Here is an 18,344-nt window from a genome sequence, read left to right as displayed (position 1 = left end):
ATTGTCCTGATGTAAAATGTCTCCTGACACATGGATTAACAAGTTACATAAATACAGCGGTAACATAATAACAATGGTACTTACACAGTGAACACAGAACACCATCCCTTCTCAAGTTTTGATTCTTAGTCAATTTTATCAGCGGAGATGTTTGCTCAAGGTATATGGTAAGGAAGACAGAAAAGGGGGAAAATAGGGGAGATGAAATTAATATGAACAGATGGAATTGTGGGTAATTTAATAATAGTAACAATGAGCTGAGAACTGATCCTTGTGATGGGGTAAAGGTTTGTGGGTTGCTATGGAAATGGGCAAACCCTGTCTGCAATATATTGGCAATTTAGGGATGGCTTATGCATACTTTTTTTTTTTTTTTATTGGCGACATTTTGCAACAAGAAAATCATTTCTTGTTGAGATGGGAATGTATAGTCTTTAGTTTAAGGTGGGTTGGATGGCAGAAAACATATGTTTACTGAGCCATTTAACTGTTATCCTACTCAGATGTCCAGTCCACCTCCGTTTAATTGTTTTTACTGTTGCTAACACATCTTTTACTGTCCTTCACATCCTTTTCTGTTGTTAACACATCCTTTGATAACTATGTGACCATCTACCACAACTGAGCCCGGATGTCACAAGTGCCACTATTGAGATATGCTCCATTGAACTTAACAATAAACAATAGGAAGCGAAGGATTTATTGACTGTTTTACTGATTTTTCACTACTTAAATATCAAGTACTATAGACATGATATACATCATTTTAAAGCTAATTTCAAGCAGAATATTTTGATAGAATATCTCAAAAATGATGATTGACGACTTCAGGGCTCAGTTGTGCTGGATGGTCACATATGATAAATATATGTATTTTACTTAGTGGCATGAAATATGTAACAGGTTAATCATGCCACATCAGTTTTTCTTAAAAGCTATTTTTGCATCACCTGTCAACAATTTGAATAATTTTGACTCATCCGCTGTCCGCATCTGACAATGTTATCTCAAGGTCACACGTACCTTTGCCCGTCTTTTAAAAAAAAGCCGCAATCAACGACCAAGATGGTGCACTTTGAGACTGCTCATCACTTTTTATATATAGTCGCATAGGGCTATTCTATTTGAAATCCCTACACCCCTTAACGATGACATGACTTTCATCAGGAGAAATAGATTTTAAATGGAGTCACCCATTCAGATAACCTAATTTGAAATCTGTACTCCCTGTGTGGAAGATAAAGGTAATATTTTCCACAGGGGGTGTATGGATTTCAATGGGAATAGCCCATATTTCATGTGTATCTGTCAATTTGTGCCAGTTCAACTGGACAGATAAGCGCACAAATATTGACCAAGATTGCCGACTGACTTGTGTGGCCACTAAATATACACCGGCATGTTTCAACTATAATGGTTAATCATTGGACGGACGGGGGAATTCTTTTGCAAAGTGCTTCCGTGTGGCCGACTTCATCTGCCCTATTTAAGACAAAGAGGTCTATATTTGTGAACTTAAATCAGATTTTCATCTTCAGGGGATGTTATTTATTATGTCATAAAATGTTTGTGGGTTTGTGTGTTTTTTGGACTATTTCGAATCAAAATCATACATGATTTTCAGTCCCTAGTAATTCTGAGTAAAATGTGGAATATTTAAAACAATACTGTTTTATGTAGGTGCAATCCCTCAAACTTCCTACATATTCAAACTGGCTACTGTATAATCTTTTATCTATCCAAACTTACCGTTATCTGCAATCTATACTAATATGCAGTTGCTAATTTGATATCATAATAAAATGATTGGCATGATTGACAAGATAATTATAATGGTATAATTTGTTTAAAAAGTGCAGTACGCTAATTCGTAAAACATCCTAAAAGCTCTTTAATTTTAAAAGAAGGCATTTTTTGTATTATTAATGTTTTGGACCAAATAGTACACACACTTAACTTATACAAACTCACCATTAATGTGATACTACTTCCAGTGACAAAATGTTATCATAATAAAATGATTGATGTGATTGACATAGTTTTGTTTAATTAGAACAAAAAGTGCAGAATTATAAAAAAAAATACAACTCATATGTAAGTAAACCATATTTTGAATTTCCTGAATGTTTAAGTCCGAGACCAAACCACGCTCTATCTATATGCCTATATGCAAATTGACCATTAACTGTAATATCAGTTTCTTCCAGTGGCTTATGCATACAGTATGTTTTCATAATAATAAAATGATTGATATGATTGACAATATGATGGTACAATTTGTTAGAATAGGTAAAAGAAGTGCAGCATGGGGTCAATGTTTGAATCATTCATATACTGCGCCAATAAAGTATCCTTACACTTGGAAAAATAATCACAATTTCCAAACTGAACAATATTGGGGTAAATTTGTTTTTTTAATAGATGCACTAAATAATCCTGCACATTATGACACCACATTGAATCCAATGTGACTTCAAGAAGCAAAGTTACAAGCATTTGATTAGACGAAGGTCCAGTTTCCTATTCAAAACTCCACAGACGAGACATCTGTTTTGAGAGTGGTGTATGGCTAATTTATGCGTTTGGCTTTAATTTTAAACAAAAGGAACAATAGAAAACTGAAACAAAAGAACTGACAAATAAAATGAAAGTTATGAAAAATATAGAGAAGTAAAAACTGAGATAAAAACTGCTTTAAATAAGGCTTCATTGAAGAAACTGTGTTGTCTCTTTGTTTCGTGTTGTTTCTTTGTTTGTCACTTTTAAAACTGGACCCTCGTCTATTCAATTGCTTGTAACTTTACTTCTAGAGGTCACATTGGATTCAATGTGGTTCAGATTTGAAATTGTGATTATTTTTCCAAGTGTAAGGATACTTTATTGGCGCAGTATACCAGGATCCATACTGTAAGGATTATCAGACTGAAGACAGGCGCGTCAGTATACAGAAATCCAGCAACTGTGGGATGCAAATTTCTTGGTGAGCTAAGAAATGATCAAGAAAAAAAACGTCTGAATATAACATATTGAAGCTAAGTGGTCAAATATTGTTTAAATTGGAACACAATTCACACAAAGTGGGCCTAAATTTGATATTTTTTAAAGAGCTGAAATGGTCAAATATGAGATAAATCTCATCACAATCACATGCACACAGACATTTATCTTCTCTTTTTCTCCAATTTTTCTTCTCTTTTTTTTTATACCGGGGGGAACGCAGCATGCACCCATTTAAAAAGGGCTGTATAAGATACTGGAAGAACCTGAGCCAAAGACCTAGTTTTTTACATTTCTCCAAGGATGTAGTATAATACAGGTCTATAGCTAGAATTCATTTTTGGAGTATGGTTAGCTAGAGAGTGAACCTATTTTTCCTTCAAAAAAGGGCTATTGTCAATGTTGTTTTTCTAAAAGGGTTGATTTTCAATGTTTTTGACAAGAAAAGTGAATTTTCCCCTTCATATTGGCATCCTAACAATGTAATGCCACCGCATACCAACTTACACAGCCCAATTATGCTGGAAAAGCCCTACCATGGCAACTATGAAAACCTCTTGAATTACAGCAGAGCAAACACATTGATGGGTGAATGTGTGTGTTCAACATTGGGATATAGTAGCTAGATGAATGGCCTCAATTGGAAAGGCAAACAGATTGAGACAATTAGAGAACACTTTATCAAACATTAACACTATTACAGCATAGGGATCAATAGTGAAAGTTGCCAGTCACTAATGTCAACATCAGCTTCTGAATGGCACTTGAGAAAATCAGTGTTGGGTCTTTCAAAGGACCTATTTCAAAAGGTAGTACAGGTATTTTTATTTTTATATCCATGTATTTGGTCATGTGATAAAGAGTCAGGGGACTATGGTAAGTTGCAGGTTACTGCGAGGTCCTTAAGTCCTAAGGAAAAAGTGTCACCAAACGTGGTTCATTTTGACATCTCACATACATTGCTTTGAGAAGGCTGTGTACAATTAATACAAAGCTGTCCACTACAAATATTACTGTATCCAAATGCTTGTTAAATTACTCGCGCATGCTCCAGCCGCTGGACCAATCACAGTGGACTCAGCGAGATCCTGCCGATGTTTGCCGAATGACCAGCTGAACTTTTAATCTTCGTGTGTTCGGCACGGGGTTTTTAGAAAGGTCTTTGAGGGTTGAATGATGTTTTGAATCTGACAACTTTCTACTCGCATTTAGACAAAATGGCAATATACACGAAGTTTTTTAAACCTTGAAAATCGGTGAAGAGATAAGGAAAATAATGACATTTTTCAGCTCACATGTTTTTGATCATCGGAATTTTTAGGCAAGTTGACAATTCTGAAACATTTTGAGGTATAAATTTCATCGCAAGATTCACAATTTCTTGGATTTTTTCGATGAATACTTTGATTTTTTCCATCATCGGAAAACTACACAGTATAACACTGTGCAAGTTTTAACGTGTTACATTTTCGAGTTTTGTGTTACATTTAAGCCAAAGTTGGACCAAATTTGAGTAATATTTCGGATTTTCCCGCTTCTACTGCACGGAAGATCATAAGGCGAATAAAAATAAAACATGTTTCTCGCCCCTCCCGCTTCCTTTTTTGAGGCCGCTTCAAATTTATTTTCAGTTTTTTTAAATTCAGTCAAAACTTTTGAAGAAAGATGTCTTGGATGTTGAGATGTTTTCTATAGCCTTGCTAATATGCAAGAAACAATTCTGGATGGTTCTGTGATCACTAGCGGGGCGTACCTACCAGAACAATAAAATAAAAGGGGCCTCAAGCCCCTCTTCCTCCTTTTTTAAACCGGGACGAGAAACATGTTTTTATTTTTACTCCGCCAAATCATCCTCCAGACACGCTCCAGAAGACATGCAAATGCATGGAGTACAATACCAATCACCTGTTTAACTGTTATTGATCAAAGTATTCTTTGTACTCCATGCATTAGCATATCTTATGGAGCGTGTCTGGAGGATGATTTGATTCACGGCGGGAAGTGCAGGGCAGCGTGAGTGAACACGGGTCACTGAATTAGCATAAAGGTCACACAAAACAGCTTCCGCGCAAGCGTGGTAACCTCACAGTGAAAAGTTTGACCTTACAAAGCTGTCGAGTATTTAGATACAGCTGTATAGTGTGTAAGTTCGTAGTGCTGTCCTCACAAAGTAATCCATGCAGACGACACAGACGCATCATTGTTAAACAGTGATGAACAACAGTGAAACATGATTGAATCCCTTTCAACAACGAAAACAAGCCAAAGATCGTCTAGTTCACATGATTCTTTCATTCGGAATGTTCGTTTGTCATTGCCACTCAACCTTACAAGAAGATCGGTGAATTCTCTGTTGATATCAGCAATAAAACTAAAGAATAAAACGAGCAATAAAACTAAAGAATAAAGCGGTAATGATTTAGCTGCTGTCTCCAACATAAACAATTTATTTGTCATGCCTGGAACTTATGCATAAACAATTCATATGTTCCAGGCATGCGCAACCTTGCGTCAGCGTATACGCTACTGGACTGTGGATTCATCACGGATTAACAACAATTGGCTCCTGCACAAAGGTATAGAAAGAGTTGTTGAAAATCATATCAACTTCCAAAAGCTAGCACTGGTGCGATATTTCACAATTTAATTTTAGGAAGTGTTACAAGATCTTTAGACTATAGGAATGCGTGTACATATATTTATTGGTAAAAGAAGCTAATGGAATCAATGATACAATTCTTATAATCAGTGGACTTTCTTTTTCAAATCATGGTGCCTTTTATTAGAAATGGCCAATTGCAATGAAGTATCAAAAAATTCTTGCATTGTGTTTAAGCAAGCACTGTATAAACGATGGTGTCATGCCGCTACATTATTATTGCATTGAGCTGCAATTATGCGTGGAGCATCACATTTTATTTATAAACTATTGTCTCTGTATAGAAACATTAGATGCTTAATTATCCCATGTCAGAAACTAGGTTAGATCAACACTCGTTTAAGTATGCATGGCTTGTTTTAAATTATTCCCTGCACAAATGTTGTGATAACTGCGGTAAATTGCAAATGCCAATTACTGGGTACATTACTGTGTTAAAACTGATCAGTATGTATTGACACATAATTACACCTCCTTATTTTCTTTCTGCATTACAACAAGTTATAGTTGAGTTATGTTACACAGCTATCTGCTAAGTTGTAAAATCATCTCATTTATACAGCATGTATCAAAAAGTTGGTAGCCACAAGTTTCCAATTACTCGTTTAGATGTATGTGACGTGATATGATCTTAGCAAAAGGGGGAGATGTGAAATTGAGATGCAAGCCAAAAATAAGGAGCAAAAACTCTTGGTTACAAAGATGTATGTACAACCTGTATCATGTATGAAAATATTTGTTTTTCATTCACATGTAATTGTAATTGAAAAATGCTTTATTCCCGAATTCCAACTGATTTTGTTTGATCGCATCACAAATGTGTTTTAAAAACTCCCTTGGTCATTGGTTGCTTGTGGACTTTATTACATGTACTTATATTATATGCCCACCTTATATCTGCTTTGGTGGCACCAAGTCAATGACCATCGCAGTCTTGACAATATGACAGCTATATGAATTAAATCAGAAATTCAATTAAAAGAACTATCAGTGCATCTCGCCACGAACAGACTGCCGTCCATTGTCGGACATACTGCCATGACATTTGATAACATGACAACATTGCTGCAATGGAATAAGTTTGCTGTGGTAATTTAAGAAAGTTGTATGTGAATACCTGCCTTATGTTAAATTTTCAAAAGGGACTGATGCCCGGTACAATTCTGTTTGCTTATAACTGCTAAGAAATGATCAAATTAGCATACGCAATATGTGTGGATTTGATCATGCTTTTCATAAAGCTGCATGTGTTTGTTGAGAATGGTTTTCAGATTTCACTCCTTTGCTTAGACAAAATTGTCCTGTCCTCTGATTCAAGAGAATCCCAGCAAACACTAAAACGTTTTTAAATAAGTTATATTTTGGGGTTTGGTTTAGGTAAAAACGTTTTAATAACATTAAAATGTCGGGTTATATAAAGGTCATGAAATCATTTTAAAACGTTTTGTATGAAAACACACTACAACAATAATACACACTGTCGACGTCAAGATACGAAATATGTCGACATGTCGACATCAAAAAACGGTGCCGACGCCGGCCCTAAAACACTATAGTTTCTGACTCCTTGTTGATGTTACTACATTGATACTAATTAAAGCATGTACAATAATAGCATCTGCGGGTGGAAGTGATATGTTGCAGTATTTATTGAAAGTGCATTATTTTTGACAAACTTGTTACGTATACTTGTAAGTCAGTGTGTTTTGGTATAATTTGTAATATGATTGAGTTATCACTAACCCAAGACATGGCATCTTAAACAGTGATGTTTTTTACTCATGATTACGATTATTTGGAAATTATCTCAAGAGTTACTATCCTAAACATGAAGCCTCTTGAGTAAGGAAACCTCCTGAAGCAGCTATTTGATATATTATTCTCCGGTACTCGCATCATAAAGTGATTTATTGGACTAATATTACCATTTAAGCGTCTAGACTATATTGTCTCATCTACCCTGCACAGATCAGCCTCATCAGCTGATCTTTAGATGTCTTTGTAGTAGACTTCATTGGCCGCCTGACTATAACTTTAATTGTTTTTCTGCTCATGCATGTCCAATATTAACTACAGGAAGTATGTTGACCCAAGAACTTGAACCGACTGAGTCCTAGAAAACATTCAAACAGTCATAATCATTAAGTCATCAGCAGGTACTATATGGGGCTATTCCACTTGAAATACATACACCTCCTATAAAAGACATGAACTTAATCTCCTACGCAGGGGGTGAAGGTTGCCAATTGAGTCACCCATTCAGGTAACCCCATATGAAATTCACACTCCCTATGCAGAATATTATACAGCTATGTTATGTCTTCCATAAGGGTGTATGGATTTCAACTTTGCTCAAAATTGCAGCAAAATAGGGAAATGTTCGTAATTTTTGACTGGGGGGCATTTGCTATATACAACATGATATGCTCTATATATCAGGCAAGCAATCTGTTTTCTACTGTAGATGTAGTAACATGGCATGCCTCTATGTATTTTGCAAACATAATGCTATCTACTGAAGATAACAACATGGTACATTAAAGCTAGCAAAACATGGTAGACCATGTACCCTAAACTAGCAAAGTGCTATCTACTGAAGATAGCCACATGGTAAGCCCTGTGTATTTTGCAAACACAATGATGTCTACCAAGATATCTACTGAAGATAACAACATGGTAGACCCTATGCATTAAATCTAGTAAACTGTATTCTACTGGAGATAGCAATGTGATATTGCATGTTAGTGATAGGCCCTATAGCAAAATGCTATCTACTGAAGATAGCAACATGGTGTGCCCTATTTATTGTACAAACTAACTGCTATCTACTGAAGACAGTAAAATGGTAAGTCCTGTGCAATTTCTAAGCAAAATACTATCTACTGAAGATAGCAACATTAAGCAACATCTAACTGAGGACGCAGTTGGTGCTGTGAAAGCGCTCCCGGTAAGCGATCAAATTTTTAAGTAGTGTTGAAGTAAAAAATTCTTTTAATTTAACATTAAGAAACATTACATTAACTGCTTCAGGTGATTATGACTCAAAAGAAGATTAAATATTTTGTTTTTTTCAATTGGAATTGTGTTAATGTTGACTTTCAATGTAACATGGGCTTAAAATCTTCCAAATCCAACAGGAGCTGTATACAACAAAATATCAGAAATTTACATATAGGAGAAAATATCACAAAATGTATGATGCAGATTATTTCCACCGCCGGCACAGTTTTTGCAGTTGAAACATTACCATTTATGTCCCCCCCCCCAAAAAAAAACCTTGTAAGGACAGTGAAAGCACAATGTTATAGGAAGTAGGTGTACTCCATTTTGACATGAAAGGAATCCAAAATTTTCTCCATCCAAAAATCAGAATCCCAACATCTCATGCATCATAAAAACCAGTCACATACATCTTTCATTCATTCAACATCCAGTCAAGTGAAAATTAATTTGGTACGGATCGGTGATAAGAGCAAGTCGTGTGCTTCTAAAACCATCCTCGTCAACTGATTTTTGTCGCCTTCAAAAAGAGAGAGAAGTTATAACAGAGACACTTACATGTATGATAACCCTTTTATGGCTTTACCAATTTGAAAAACTACTACTTGGTTGACAGCTAGAATTTCACCCAGCTCACATGGTGCTGTACATATCGCACGCTACTGACGAGTGCGAGTGGCGCCGAGATTCCCAATATTGTTTCCTCACTGCGAGCCGCACACTTCAAATTTCAAGATTCATTTGTTAAAGCATGTATGTATGCATGATATGATGTGTTGTGATGAAGGGGAGAGAGATGATCATGTTGGTTATGACTTGGGGAAGGGGAAGGGGGTAAGAAAATTAGAACAGCTAGGAGTTAATGGATTGCATTGACAACTAGGATGTTACCGTGGTTACAACTACATGATTACATGGTTAGACTTGTCTGAAAATGATCTACCAGCAAATTATCTTTTACACAACAAGATTCCTCTCTATCTAGAGGTTAATGGATTCCACCAAAAACATGAAATGACAAATTGGTTGTTTACATGATTACACAGACACTGAGAATCCTCTCAAATATGTCACTGGTTTATCTTTTACACAACAAGATTCCTTTGTATTGGTAGGTTTAGAGGACAACATTTATATAGAACAGCTAGAGGTTAGCAGATTACACTGACAAATGGGCTGTTACATGATTACACAGACAGAATCCTCTCAAACAGGTCCTCAGTGGATTTTCTTTTACACAACAAGATTCCTTGTATACAATAATGCATTGCTCGCAGCATACCACTGTGTTCCATGGTACCTCAGACGTACTTTTAGGGATACATAATTATTGCACAACCCACCTGTTCTTTATATGGATTCCTTCAAAGGGTCTTTCTTTACTCCATTAACTATTTTTAGGTGTGAGATACAGGAATACCTTTCCAAATAGGTAAACAGCCACTCATATTGCACAACCCAGTAACTACTCAAGTCCAATGTACCATAATCAGCATTTTCTAAAATTATTATTTCTCCTCTCTTTCCTCCAAGCTCTTCGTCCTTGCTTTATCAACCAAACATGATGTTCAACCTGTCAAATACTATGTCTTTTTGTCTGTTTCTCACTTTCTACATCTCTCCTCTCTTTATATAAACCCATTCTCCATCCCATCCCCTTTTTTCTGTCATTTTCACATTTATAATAACCATCCGCAACTGTCATCCAGACATGATGTCCAACTCGCTAATATAATCAATAATCAAATCTGAGTGTGTTATTACATGGCTTACTTAGGTCTTGATGAACCTAAATGTTACAATAACGTAACCGCTCACATCCACATAGCGCTAGAAAAACACCATGCGATAAGCAAAACACGCCTCTTTGGGCTATTCCAGTTTTAATCATACACCCCTTATGGAAGACATGCCCTTAATCTCCCAAACAGAGAGTGTGAATTTCACATGGGGTTACTTATGGGTGACTACATAAATCTGCACCCCCTCTGAGGGAGATTAAAGTCATGTCTTCCATAACAGGTGTATGGATTTGAACTGGAACAGCCTGTTGCCGACTACTTGCTGCATCCATGTCTCACAATTTCTCTCTCTTCTTCTTCATAACATGTTTTCAAAGCTGAAATCCAAATTTATTGTGATATTCTTGAGTAGTACAAATCAATGGTGACAGTTTGATATTTAGTGGGGCTTTGACAAGGCGAATTGTATGTAAGGCTTACTGAACTTTTTACAAAGTACTGCATAAGTTTATTTTCTTTTTTCATTTGTGATTTTCTATATGTAAGGATGATGTTGTTTGATTGCAAAATTAATTTGATAGTGATGTTTTATTCCTTATGAGGAAGAGTAACTGTTTATATGAATTTCAAAGTGGATGATATAAATGACTGTTGATGAAGAAAATGAAACTATTACTCAAAGCGGAAATTGGCTCGTCTGTTGTTACTTGACTATTTTCTTGTATTAGAAAGGTTGCATGGCAGTTTCAAAATGTGTAGTAATGAGTGATAATTTAAGGTGGTACTACACCCCTTGATAAATTTGTGACTATTTTTGCATTTTTCTCAAAAACTAATAAAACACTGGTAAAAAAAGTTATGTATATTAAAGGGGCAAGGAATCCAGTTACTCTACTCTGGAATTTCAGTGACCCAAGATAAGCAGTTGGTTATTTATATAAGAAAAAAGGTACCGCTAGGATGTACCTCATTTCCTGTCATATATTCTTGTCTTGAGCCATTGAAATTTCAGTGTAGTAATTGGATTCCTTGCCCCAATAATATACATAACTTTTTTTACCAGTGTGTCATTATTTTTTGAGAAAAATGCAAAAATAGTCACAAATTTACCACAGGGGTGTAGTACCACCTTATAATATAACTGAAATGTAATTCAAAGTAGTTATGCAATAATATCATCTTCTGTAGCATGCTAGCATCATGTAAATGTAGCTTGTTTTGATCAGTTTGATTGAATGATCGATTTTCATTATCTGAATCAACATATTATTAAAAAATAACACTTTGGGGTTTTGCAAAAGTTTATTCTACAAATCATATACTTCGAAACCTTGCTTAATTTATTTTTTGTTAATGAGTTATGTACATTTTACAAAAGTGTTGTTGTTTCAGCCCTCTTTACAACATAACTCAAGAACCACACGACCTACAAAAGTATATCTGTGATATTCTTCTACATACTCACTATGAATTAAGCAATGCAATTTTGGCTAATGCTCACTACCATTCGCAAGATGCTGTGAACTACATTTTTTTTTACTGCTTCGACCAATAATACATTGTATAACCTTAATTTTCAAATCATTTGAACGATCAAATCATTTGATTGGTTGGTTTATTTTTGTAATGTTATTTTACTTCATTTTGATAATTACATTTCCAGTAAGACTTGATTTGTTTAAATGAACAGTGGCATAACTTTCCAACATTTGTCCTATATACACCATATACCCCTGGCATATACCACACATAAGCATAACTTGACCTATCTCAGAATTGACAGTACACAAAGACATCTTACTTACCTTGTATTCACCTTTCTTGGCAGTATTCTCCACCACTAATACAAAGTCCCTAGTACCCCTACAGTCAGTGATGCAAATCTAGTAATGAGCCTTTATAGATGATGATATCTCAATTCAGTGAAACCCACAGCGAGTTATAGCGTGCGTGTAAAAGCGCCAAAAGTAGGCATTCATCAGGAACCTGGCATGGCGCATCCCCGCAGCCATAGTAAACTGAGCAGGATTTACCAAAAGCGTATTGAAAAACATCCACACTCGTATTTATCATGTCCGACAGAAAAGGGGAATACGGAGGCCCTATGAGAGGGGAACGGTTTTGTTTGGAGGAGATTTCACGGAGCTAAAGCTAACTAGATCAAAATACTTATTTCTATTGCCTCAATACCGGTTTATTTAGAGCATATATGTTTTGTCTCTAGGGATATATGACCTCTTTTACAAATTATTTTGTTTTGATATATTTCTGCTAAACATTTATATGACCTTTTTTTTTTCCATTTACTTTAAAAAAAATATATATTTATCATGCTCATTTTAACATATATCATTGTTGTTGATTTACATAGGCTGTTTATTGCATAGTTTAAGGTGTGCATTACAAGAAAAATTGTAATCGAATTACAAAGCTGATAAAACTACAAAACTTGTTTTGGGGTATTCTTTATGATTTAGCCAATCGGCAACATGGTAAGAATAATAGTAGGAATGAAGAGGATAAACCCTGTGAGCACTACCTGCTGATTGGTTACAAGAAGACTCATGATTGAGCCAATCAGGAACATGGTAAGAATGGTACTAAAAATGGAGAGGATTGAACTTGGGTATGAAGTGGGTATGATGGAATATTCCAAATGATAATCATACCCCCTCTCTGGAAATCATGACCTTAATCTTCCGCACAGGGAGTGTGAATTTCAAATAGTATTACCTGAATGGATAACTTCATAATGGAGAAATCTAGATTAAGATCATGTCTTCCATAGAGGGTTTATGGAAATCAAGTGGAATAGCACAATTTCCTTTAAAATCATTTTGTTTACAATAAACATTAGATTTGTTAAAATTTATTGATGGTAAAATTTTGGTAAATTTATTTCATCTTAAATTTTTGTTACATATTTGTTATGAACTTTTTTTTTTGACATAAGCTTAAAAAGTTCTACATGCTGCTAACTTTTTTTTTTGGGTCAAAATATCTCAAATGCAAAATGTGTATGTAGAGTACAATATTCCACACATGCTGATACTGATACAGTTACGGAATCGACTGCACTTAAAATTCTCTGAACTAATCAATACACCCATCCCTGATCTTGATGTTATGACCTTGTCGACAAAATTAATCCGTAGCAAAATTATCTAATGTTTTATCAACATTGCTCGAGTTATTTTACGTGAGTTATGATATGAAGACAGATTATAATGATATGCAGAATAGTGGTAATGATTTTTGCGTATCAGTTTGAGTGATACAGATTTTTGAGTTATGGGTAAAATTGATTAAAATATTGGTTGCAATTTTAATATAATTAGCATCTTCAAATTCTTCTCAAATTCATCTTCACCTTCCCCTTCTTTATCTTCATCCTCATATTCATTCACTGCCATTGTCTTTGGCATATTCTCATTGTCCATAACCCACCACATACCACTTTGACACAACATAACCCTCACTTTATTTTATCCCCCTTTCTTCCCCTCTCTCCCCATCAACATTATTTTGTACTATTATGCTTAAATGCTACCAGAAATATAACTCTGAAAGGTCACATTTAGCCTGAGTTATTCCCATTGTACAAATTCTGTTTTGTACTTATCAGAGTATGTCCTCATGGTTGGTTACCCTTAACACTTGGCAATATAAGCTTTACTCCGCAAAACATTCAAAATTGAATCATTTTACAAAAATCAAATTTCATGTTCTAAAAGCACTGAACCAATACTAGGCATGTTTGTACTCATTTGAATGCATTTTGCATGTAGTAATCAAATATGCTCATAAAAATCTACAATTTTGTAATTTATAAATATTTGGTGAATATTTTGTACCCGGTACTCCTTCATACCAAATTTGGTTTGGGGTTAACCTTGAATTATGATGATAATAATCTAATCTATTTAGCCTAGTACATGTGATAAAATATTATACATGAGAGACAGAAACTAGCACCTCCATGCTATTACATAGGTGATGCCTCCAGTCTACATGCTCCTTGATTCATGTTGATGATAATCTTGGCTTGCCTGAATAGCTACGCCAGTTGAAATCCATACACCCTATGGAAGGCATAACCTGAATCTTCCACACACTGGGTGAAGATTATAAATGGAGTCACCAAGTTCAGGTAACTCCGTTTGAAATTCACACTCCATGTATGTGAGATTAAGGTCATGTTTTCCATAGGGGGTGTATGGGTTTCAACTGGAATAGCCCAATCGCGGCTTGTCTAAATATATGGATATTTTGGAAATATGAGAGAAAACATGCTTGCACTACAATTATTATCGAGAGTGTAGTGTAAGAAAGGCCTTTCTGCAATAGTTGCGACATTTTTTCACTACTTTGAGTGTTAATCACACAATTTTTCCAAAAAGTAATTTTACCAAAAAGTAATTTTACCGATACTTGCATGCAGGGAAATAAATTTCTCAAAAAACAAATGTGCATCACAAAATGAACTCACAGATAGGCCTATAATGGAATATAAAGTGAATCATGAAATCATTGATATTTCAATGTGCTAGTATTTCTTTACTGCAGCCAGTGAGACAGGCTAGTGAATCTTGCTACAAAATGGGCTATTCCAGTTGAAATCCATACACCCATTATGGAAGATATGACCTTAATCTCCCACACAGGGGATGTGAATTTCAAATGGGGTTACCCATTCAAGTAAACCCATTCACACTCCCTTTGTGGGATATTAAGGTCATGTCATGTCTTCCACAGGGGGTGTTTGGATTTTAACTGGAATATCCCAATCCTCCTACAAATGAATTTGATTATCACCATTACCAATTGCACTAGGTGACAAAAGAAATACTTAGGGTTTTAAATTTGATCCAATTTTGTCTGATTTGTACTGACAGAACTAGATGCTGCTGTCTAGAAACTGCGACTTTCTCCAGAAATTAGTTTTCAGAACCAAGATAGTTGTCTGTTTGTCTTCACTTTCTCAGTATACACTGGATAAGAAATATACACTATACACCTAGTCTGATGCAGATATGAAAATAAAAAAATGAATAAAAAAACACTTAAAGATGAAGTGTCTGTTATTAAAGTTCATTTAATAAGTGTAATAATCGTAATTAAATTTGGGTTACGTGGCACAGGTTAACACCCAAAAAAGAATATATAAAATTGATAACTGTACACAGCAAAATTTTAAAAACCTTGATACTTAGAATTGCACTATCAGTGCTACTGCCTGGACCACACCAAATGTGGGTGTGTTTGTTTCTGTTTTTATCTATTTACATTATTATTTATTTATTTATGTGTGCATTTGTTTGTTTATTTATTTGTCATTATTTTCTTTATCTGTTTGTTTGTTTTCTCATTTTTGGGTTATTTATTTATTATTTTGTTTATCTGCTTGTCTGGGTTTTTTTTTTTATTCGGGGGCAGCAGGAAAATGAGCTTATCAGTCTTGACATCCTATTTTGGTTGCATTATTAAAATTTGCACAATATTATTTTACCATTATTAATGTTACTATACAACATCCTGATATCAGCATTGCTGTTTTATGTTAGTATGATGTTATTGACCTCACTATAATGTTTTTACAAACTTTCACAACTATCAGACAACCACAGTGCAACCAATGACTTCATCATTTTGACGTCAATACAACCAAATTACAACCAGTTTTGCCCACATAATTCTAACATTCAGTACATTTGACAATATGAACTTATTTTCTCTAAGCATTCGTATGTGTAGGCGTGTACAGCATTGGTCTATTCCTGTTGAAATCCATACACCCCCTATGGAAGATATGACCTTAATCTATCACACATGAATTTCACATGGGATTACCAAAATGGGTGACTCCATATGAAATCTACACCCCCTGTGTGGGAGATTAAGGTCGTATCTTCCATAGGGGGTGCATGGATTTCAACTGGAATTACCCATTTCAGCTGGTATGGGTAAGATGTAGAAGTAACATCTAAGGCTTTACTCAAGTGTTACTAATTACTAGATTTGATTCTGGGCTAAACACAGCTGTGCCTAAGGCCTCTTGCTAGCAGCAAACATTATAACATAGTTATTGGCTAACATGTATCTAATAAACAACTCAATGACTGGCTTCATAGACATGAATAATGTGATGGAACACACACATGCACAAGTAAACACACCCCCACATGTAATCGCCTCCGAACGTCAATGCTGTTTAGGACTATGCAAATGAATCCGTACTTATTTGCACATACAGAGTTTGTTTTCTGCTATTTCTTGTGTATGTATGTATTGATATGAAATTTTGATATACGCTATAATGTCAGCTCCCATCTGATCATGTGAGCATTGTATAAATTACCTTTTATAAAAGAGCCTCAGCTGCCCTTACCCCGGACCCTTTTTGTTTGCTATCAAGATAGCATGTTGTGAACATGTTATGTTATAATTCTGTTACATAGATTATAACATAACATAGCAACCATTTTATCCCTGCAACTGCTCTCAGGTTATAGGCTAAATGGGTGATTCCAGTTCATATCCACACACACCTCTGGAACACATGACCTTAATCTTCCACCCAGGGAGTGTTCAAATGGAGTTACCTGACTCAATTACAAATCTACACCCTTTTGTCAGAGATTAAGGTCATGTCTTCCATAGAGGGTATATGGACTTCAACTGGAATAGCCAAATGCTCAGAGTGTGTACCAATATTTACCATGCTATGAAGCAAAAAGTTTACATAACATATGTTTACTATCTACAGTAGACAGCAGTACGTATTAGACTGACTGTTATAAGGAGACGTATCAACAGTGAATGAAAGTCTGCTTCTGAGTGCTACTATTAGCATCATGTGTTAAATTGTATTGAGTGATATGTCATCTAAACATGCAATGAGTTACAGTGATATTAAGTGGGAGAAAGAGAGAGTGAGAGAGAGAGAGAGAGGGGGGTCAGATAGAAAAAGGAGGGAGAGAGAAAAAGCGAGAGAGAGATGAGAAAGAAAAGATGAATAGGAGACATAGAAGTATAGTGAGAGAAACAGAGAGACACATTTAGAAAACTGTAAAACATCAGTTGGGTAAATCATGTTACCCAACATTAAATTTTACCCATCATTGAATAATTCACCTTTATTTTCAGACATTTACCCAAAATTGGGTAAAACTTAGTCAACCTATTTGGGTTTTCACCCAATGCCCTGCACTTTGGTAAAATGGCACTTTTTTACTCAAGTTCAATTTTTTAAACCCAATTATGGTTAAAGTTTAACCAACATTAGGTCAATTTCTGAAAATAAAGTTGAATTAAACCAACATTGGGTGAAATTTATCCAATGCTGTGTCAAATGTTTTACCCAACAATGCATTGCCCAGTGTTCTAACAGTAGAGAAGAGAACAAGGGAAGGCATAGAGGTTGACAGAGAGCGAGAAAAAAAGGGAAGAAAAAGAGAACTAGAGAGAGAGAGATCCAGGTATATAGAAAAATGTATGTGCCATTTACAAGTTGAATTTTAAGACAGAGAAAAAACTCGCCTAGGGAGCTAAGCTCATGTCATGCAATACACGCTATTTCCGCACGAGGGCCGGTGCATGTCTCTGCAAAGAGGCCACTCATACACAGTGCTCCACGCTTTCTGAGTCGGATGATTTCCTTTTTTGGTGTTTTCCAAAAGTGCTACCGATACCGGTGCATTTTTGTCTTGTTTTCTGAGGCGGTTTTAAGTAGAAGATGTAAGAAGTAAAAAACAGCCAAGTTTCCTCACAAAATGGGTGTTTTGGGGCTAGATATTACAGTACAAAGTGTAAGCTCACTACATCCAGGAGGGATTTAAGTGATTCTATTTTGTAGACTTTTAAAGTGCTGTTCCAGTTGAAATTCATATACCCCCTATGGAAAACATGACCTTAATATTCCACACAGGGAGTGCGAATTTCAAATG

Source organism: Amphiura filiformis, chromosome 14 (genome assembly GCF_039555335.1).
Source record: "Amphiura filiformis chromosome 14, Afil_fr2py, whole genome shotgun sequence".
NCBI classification, from domain to species: Eukaryota; Metazoa; Echinodermata; class Ophiuroidea; order Amphilepidida; family Amphiuridae; genus Amphiura; species Amphiura filiformis.
The sequence above is the reverse complement of the archived record's forward strand: the minus strand, read 5'-3'. Positions refer to the sequence as shown.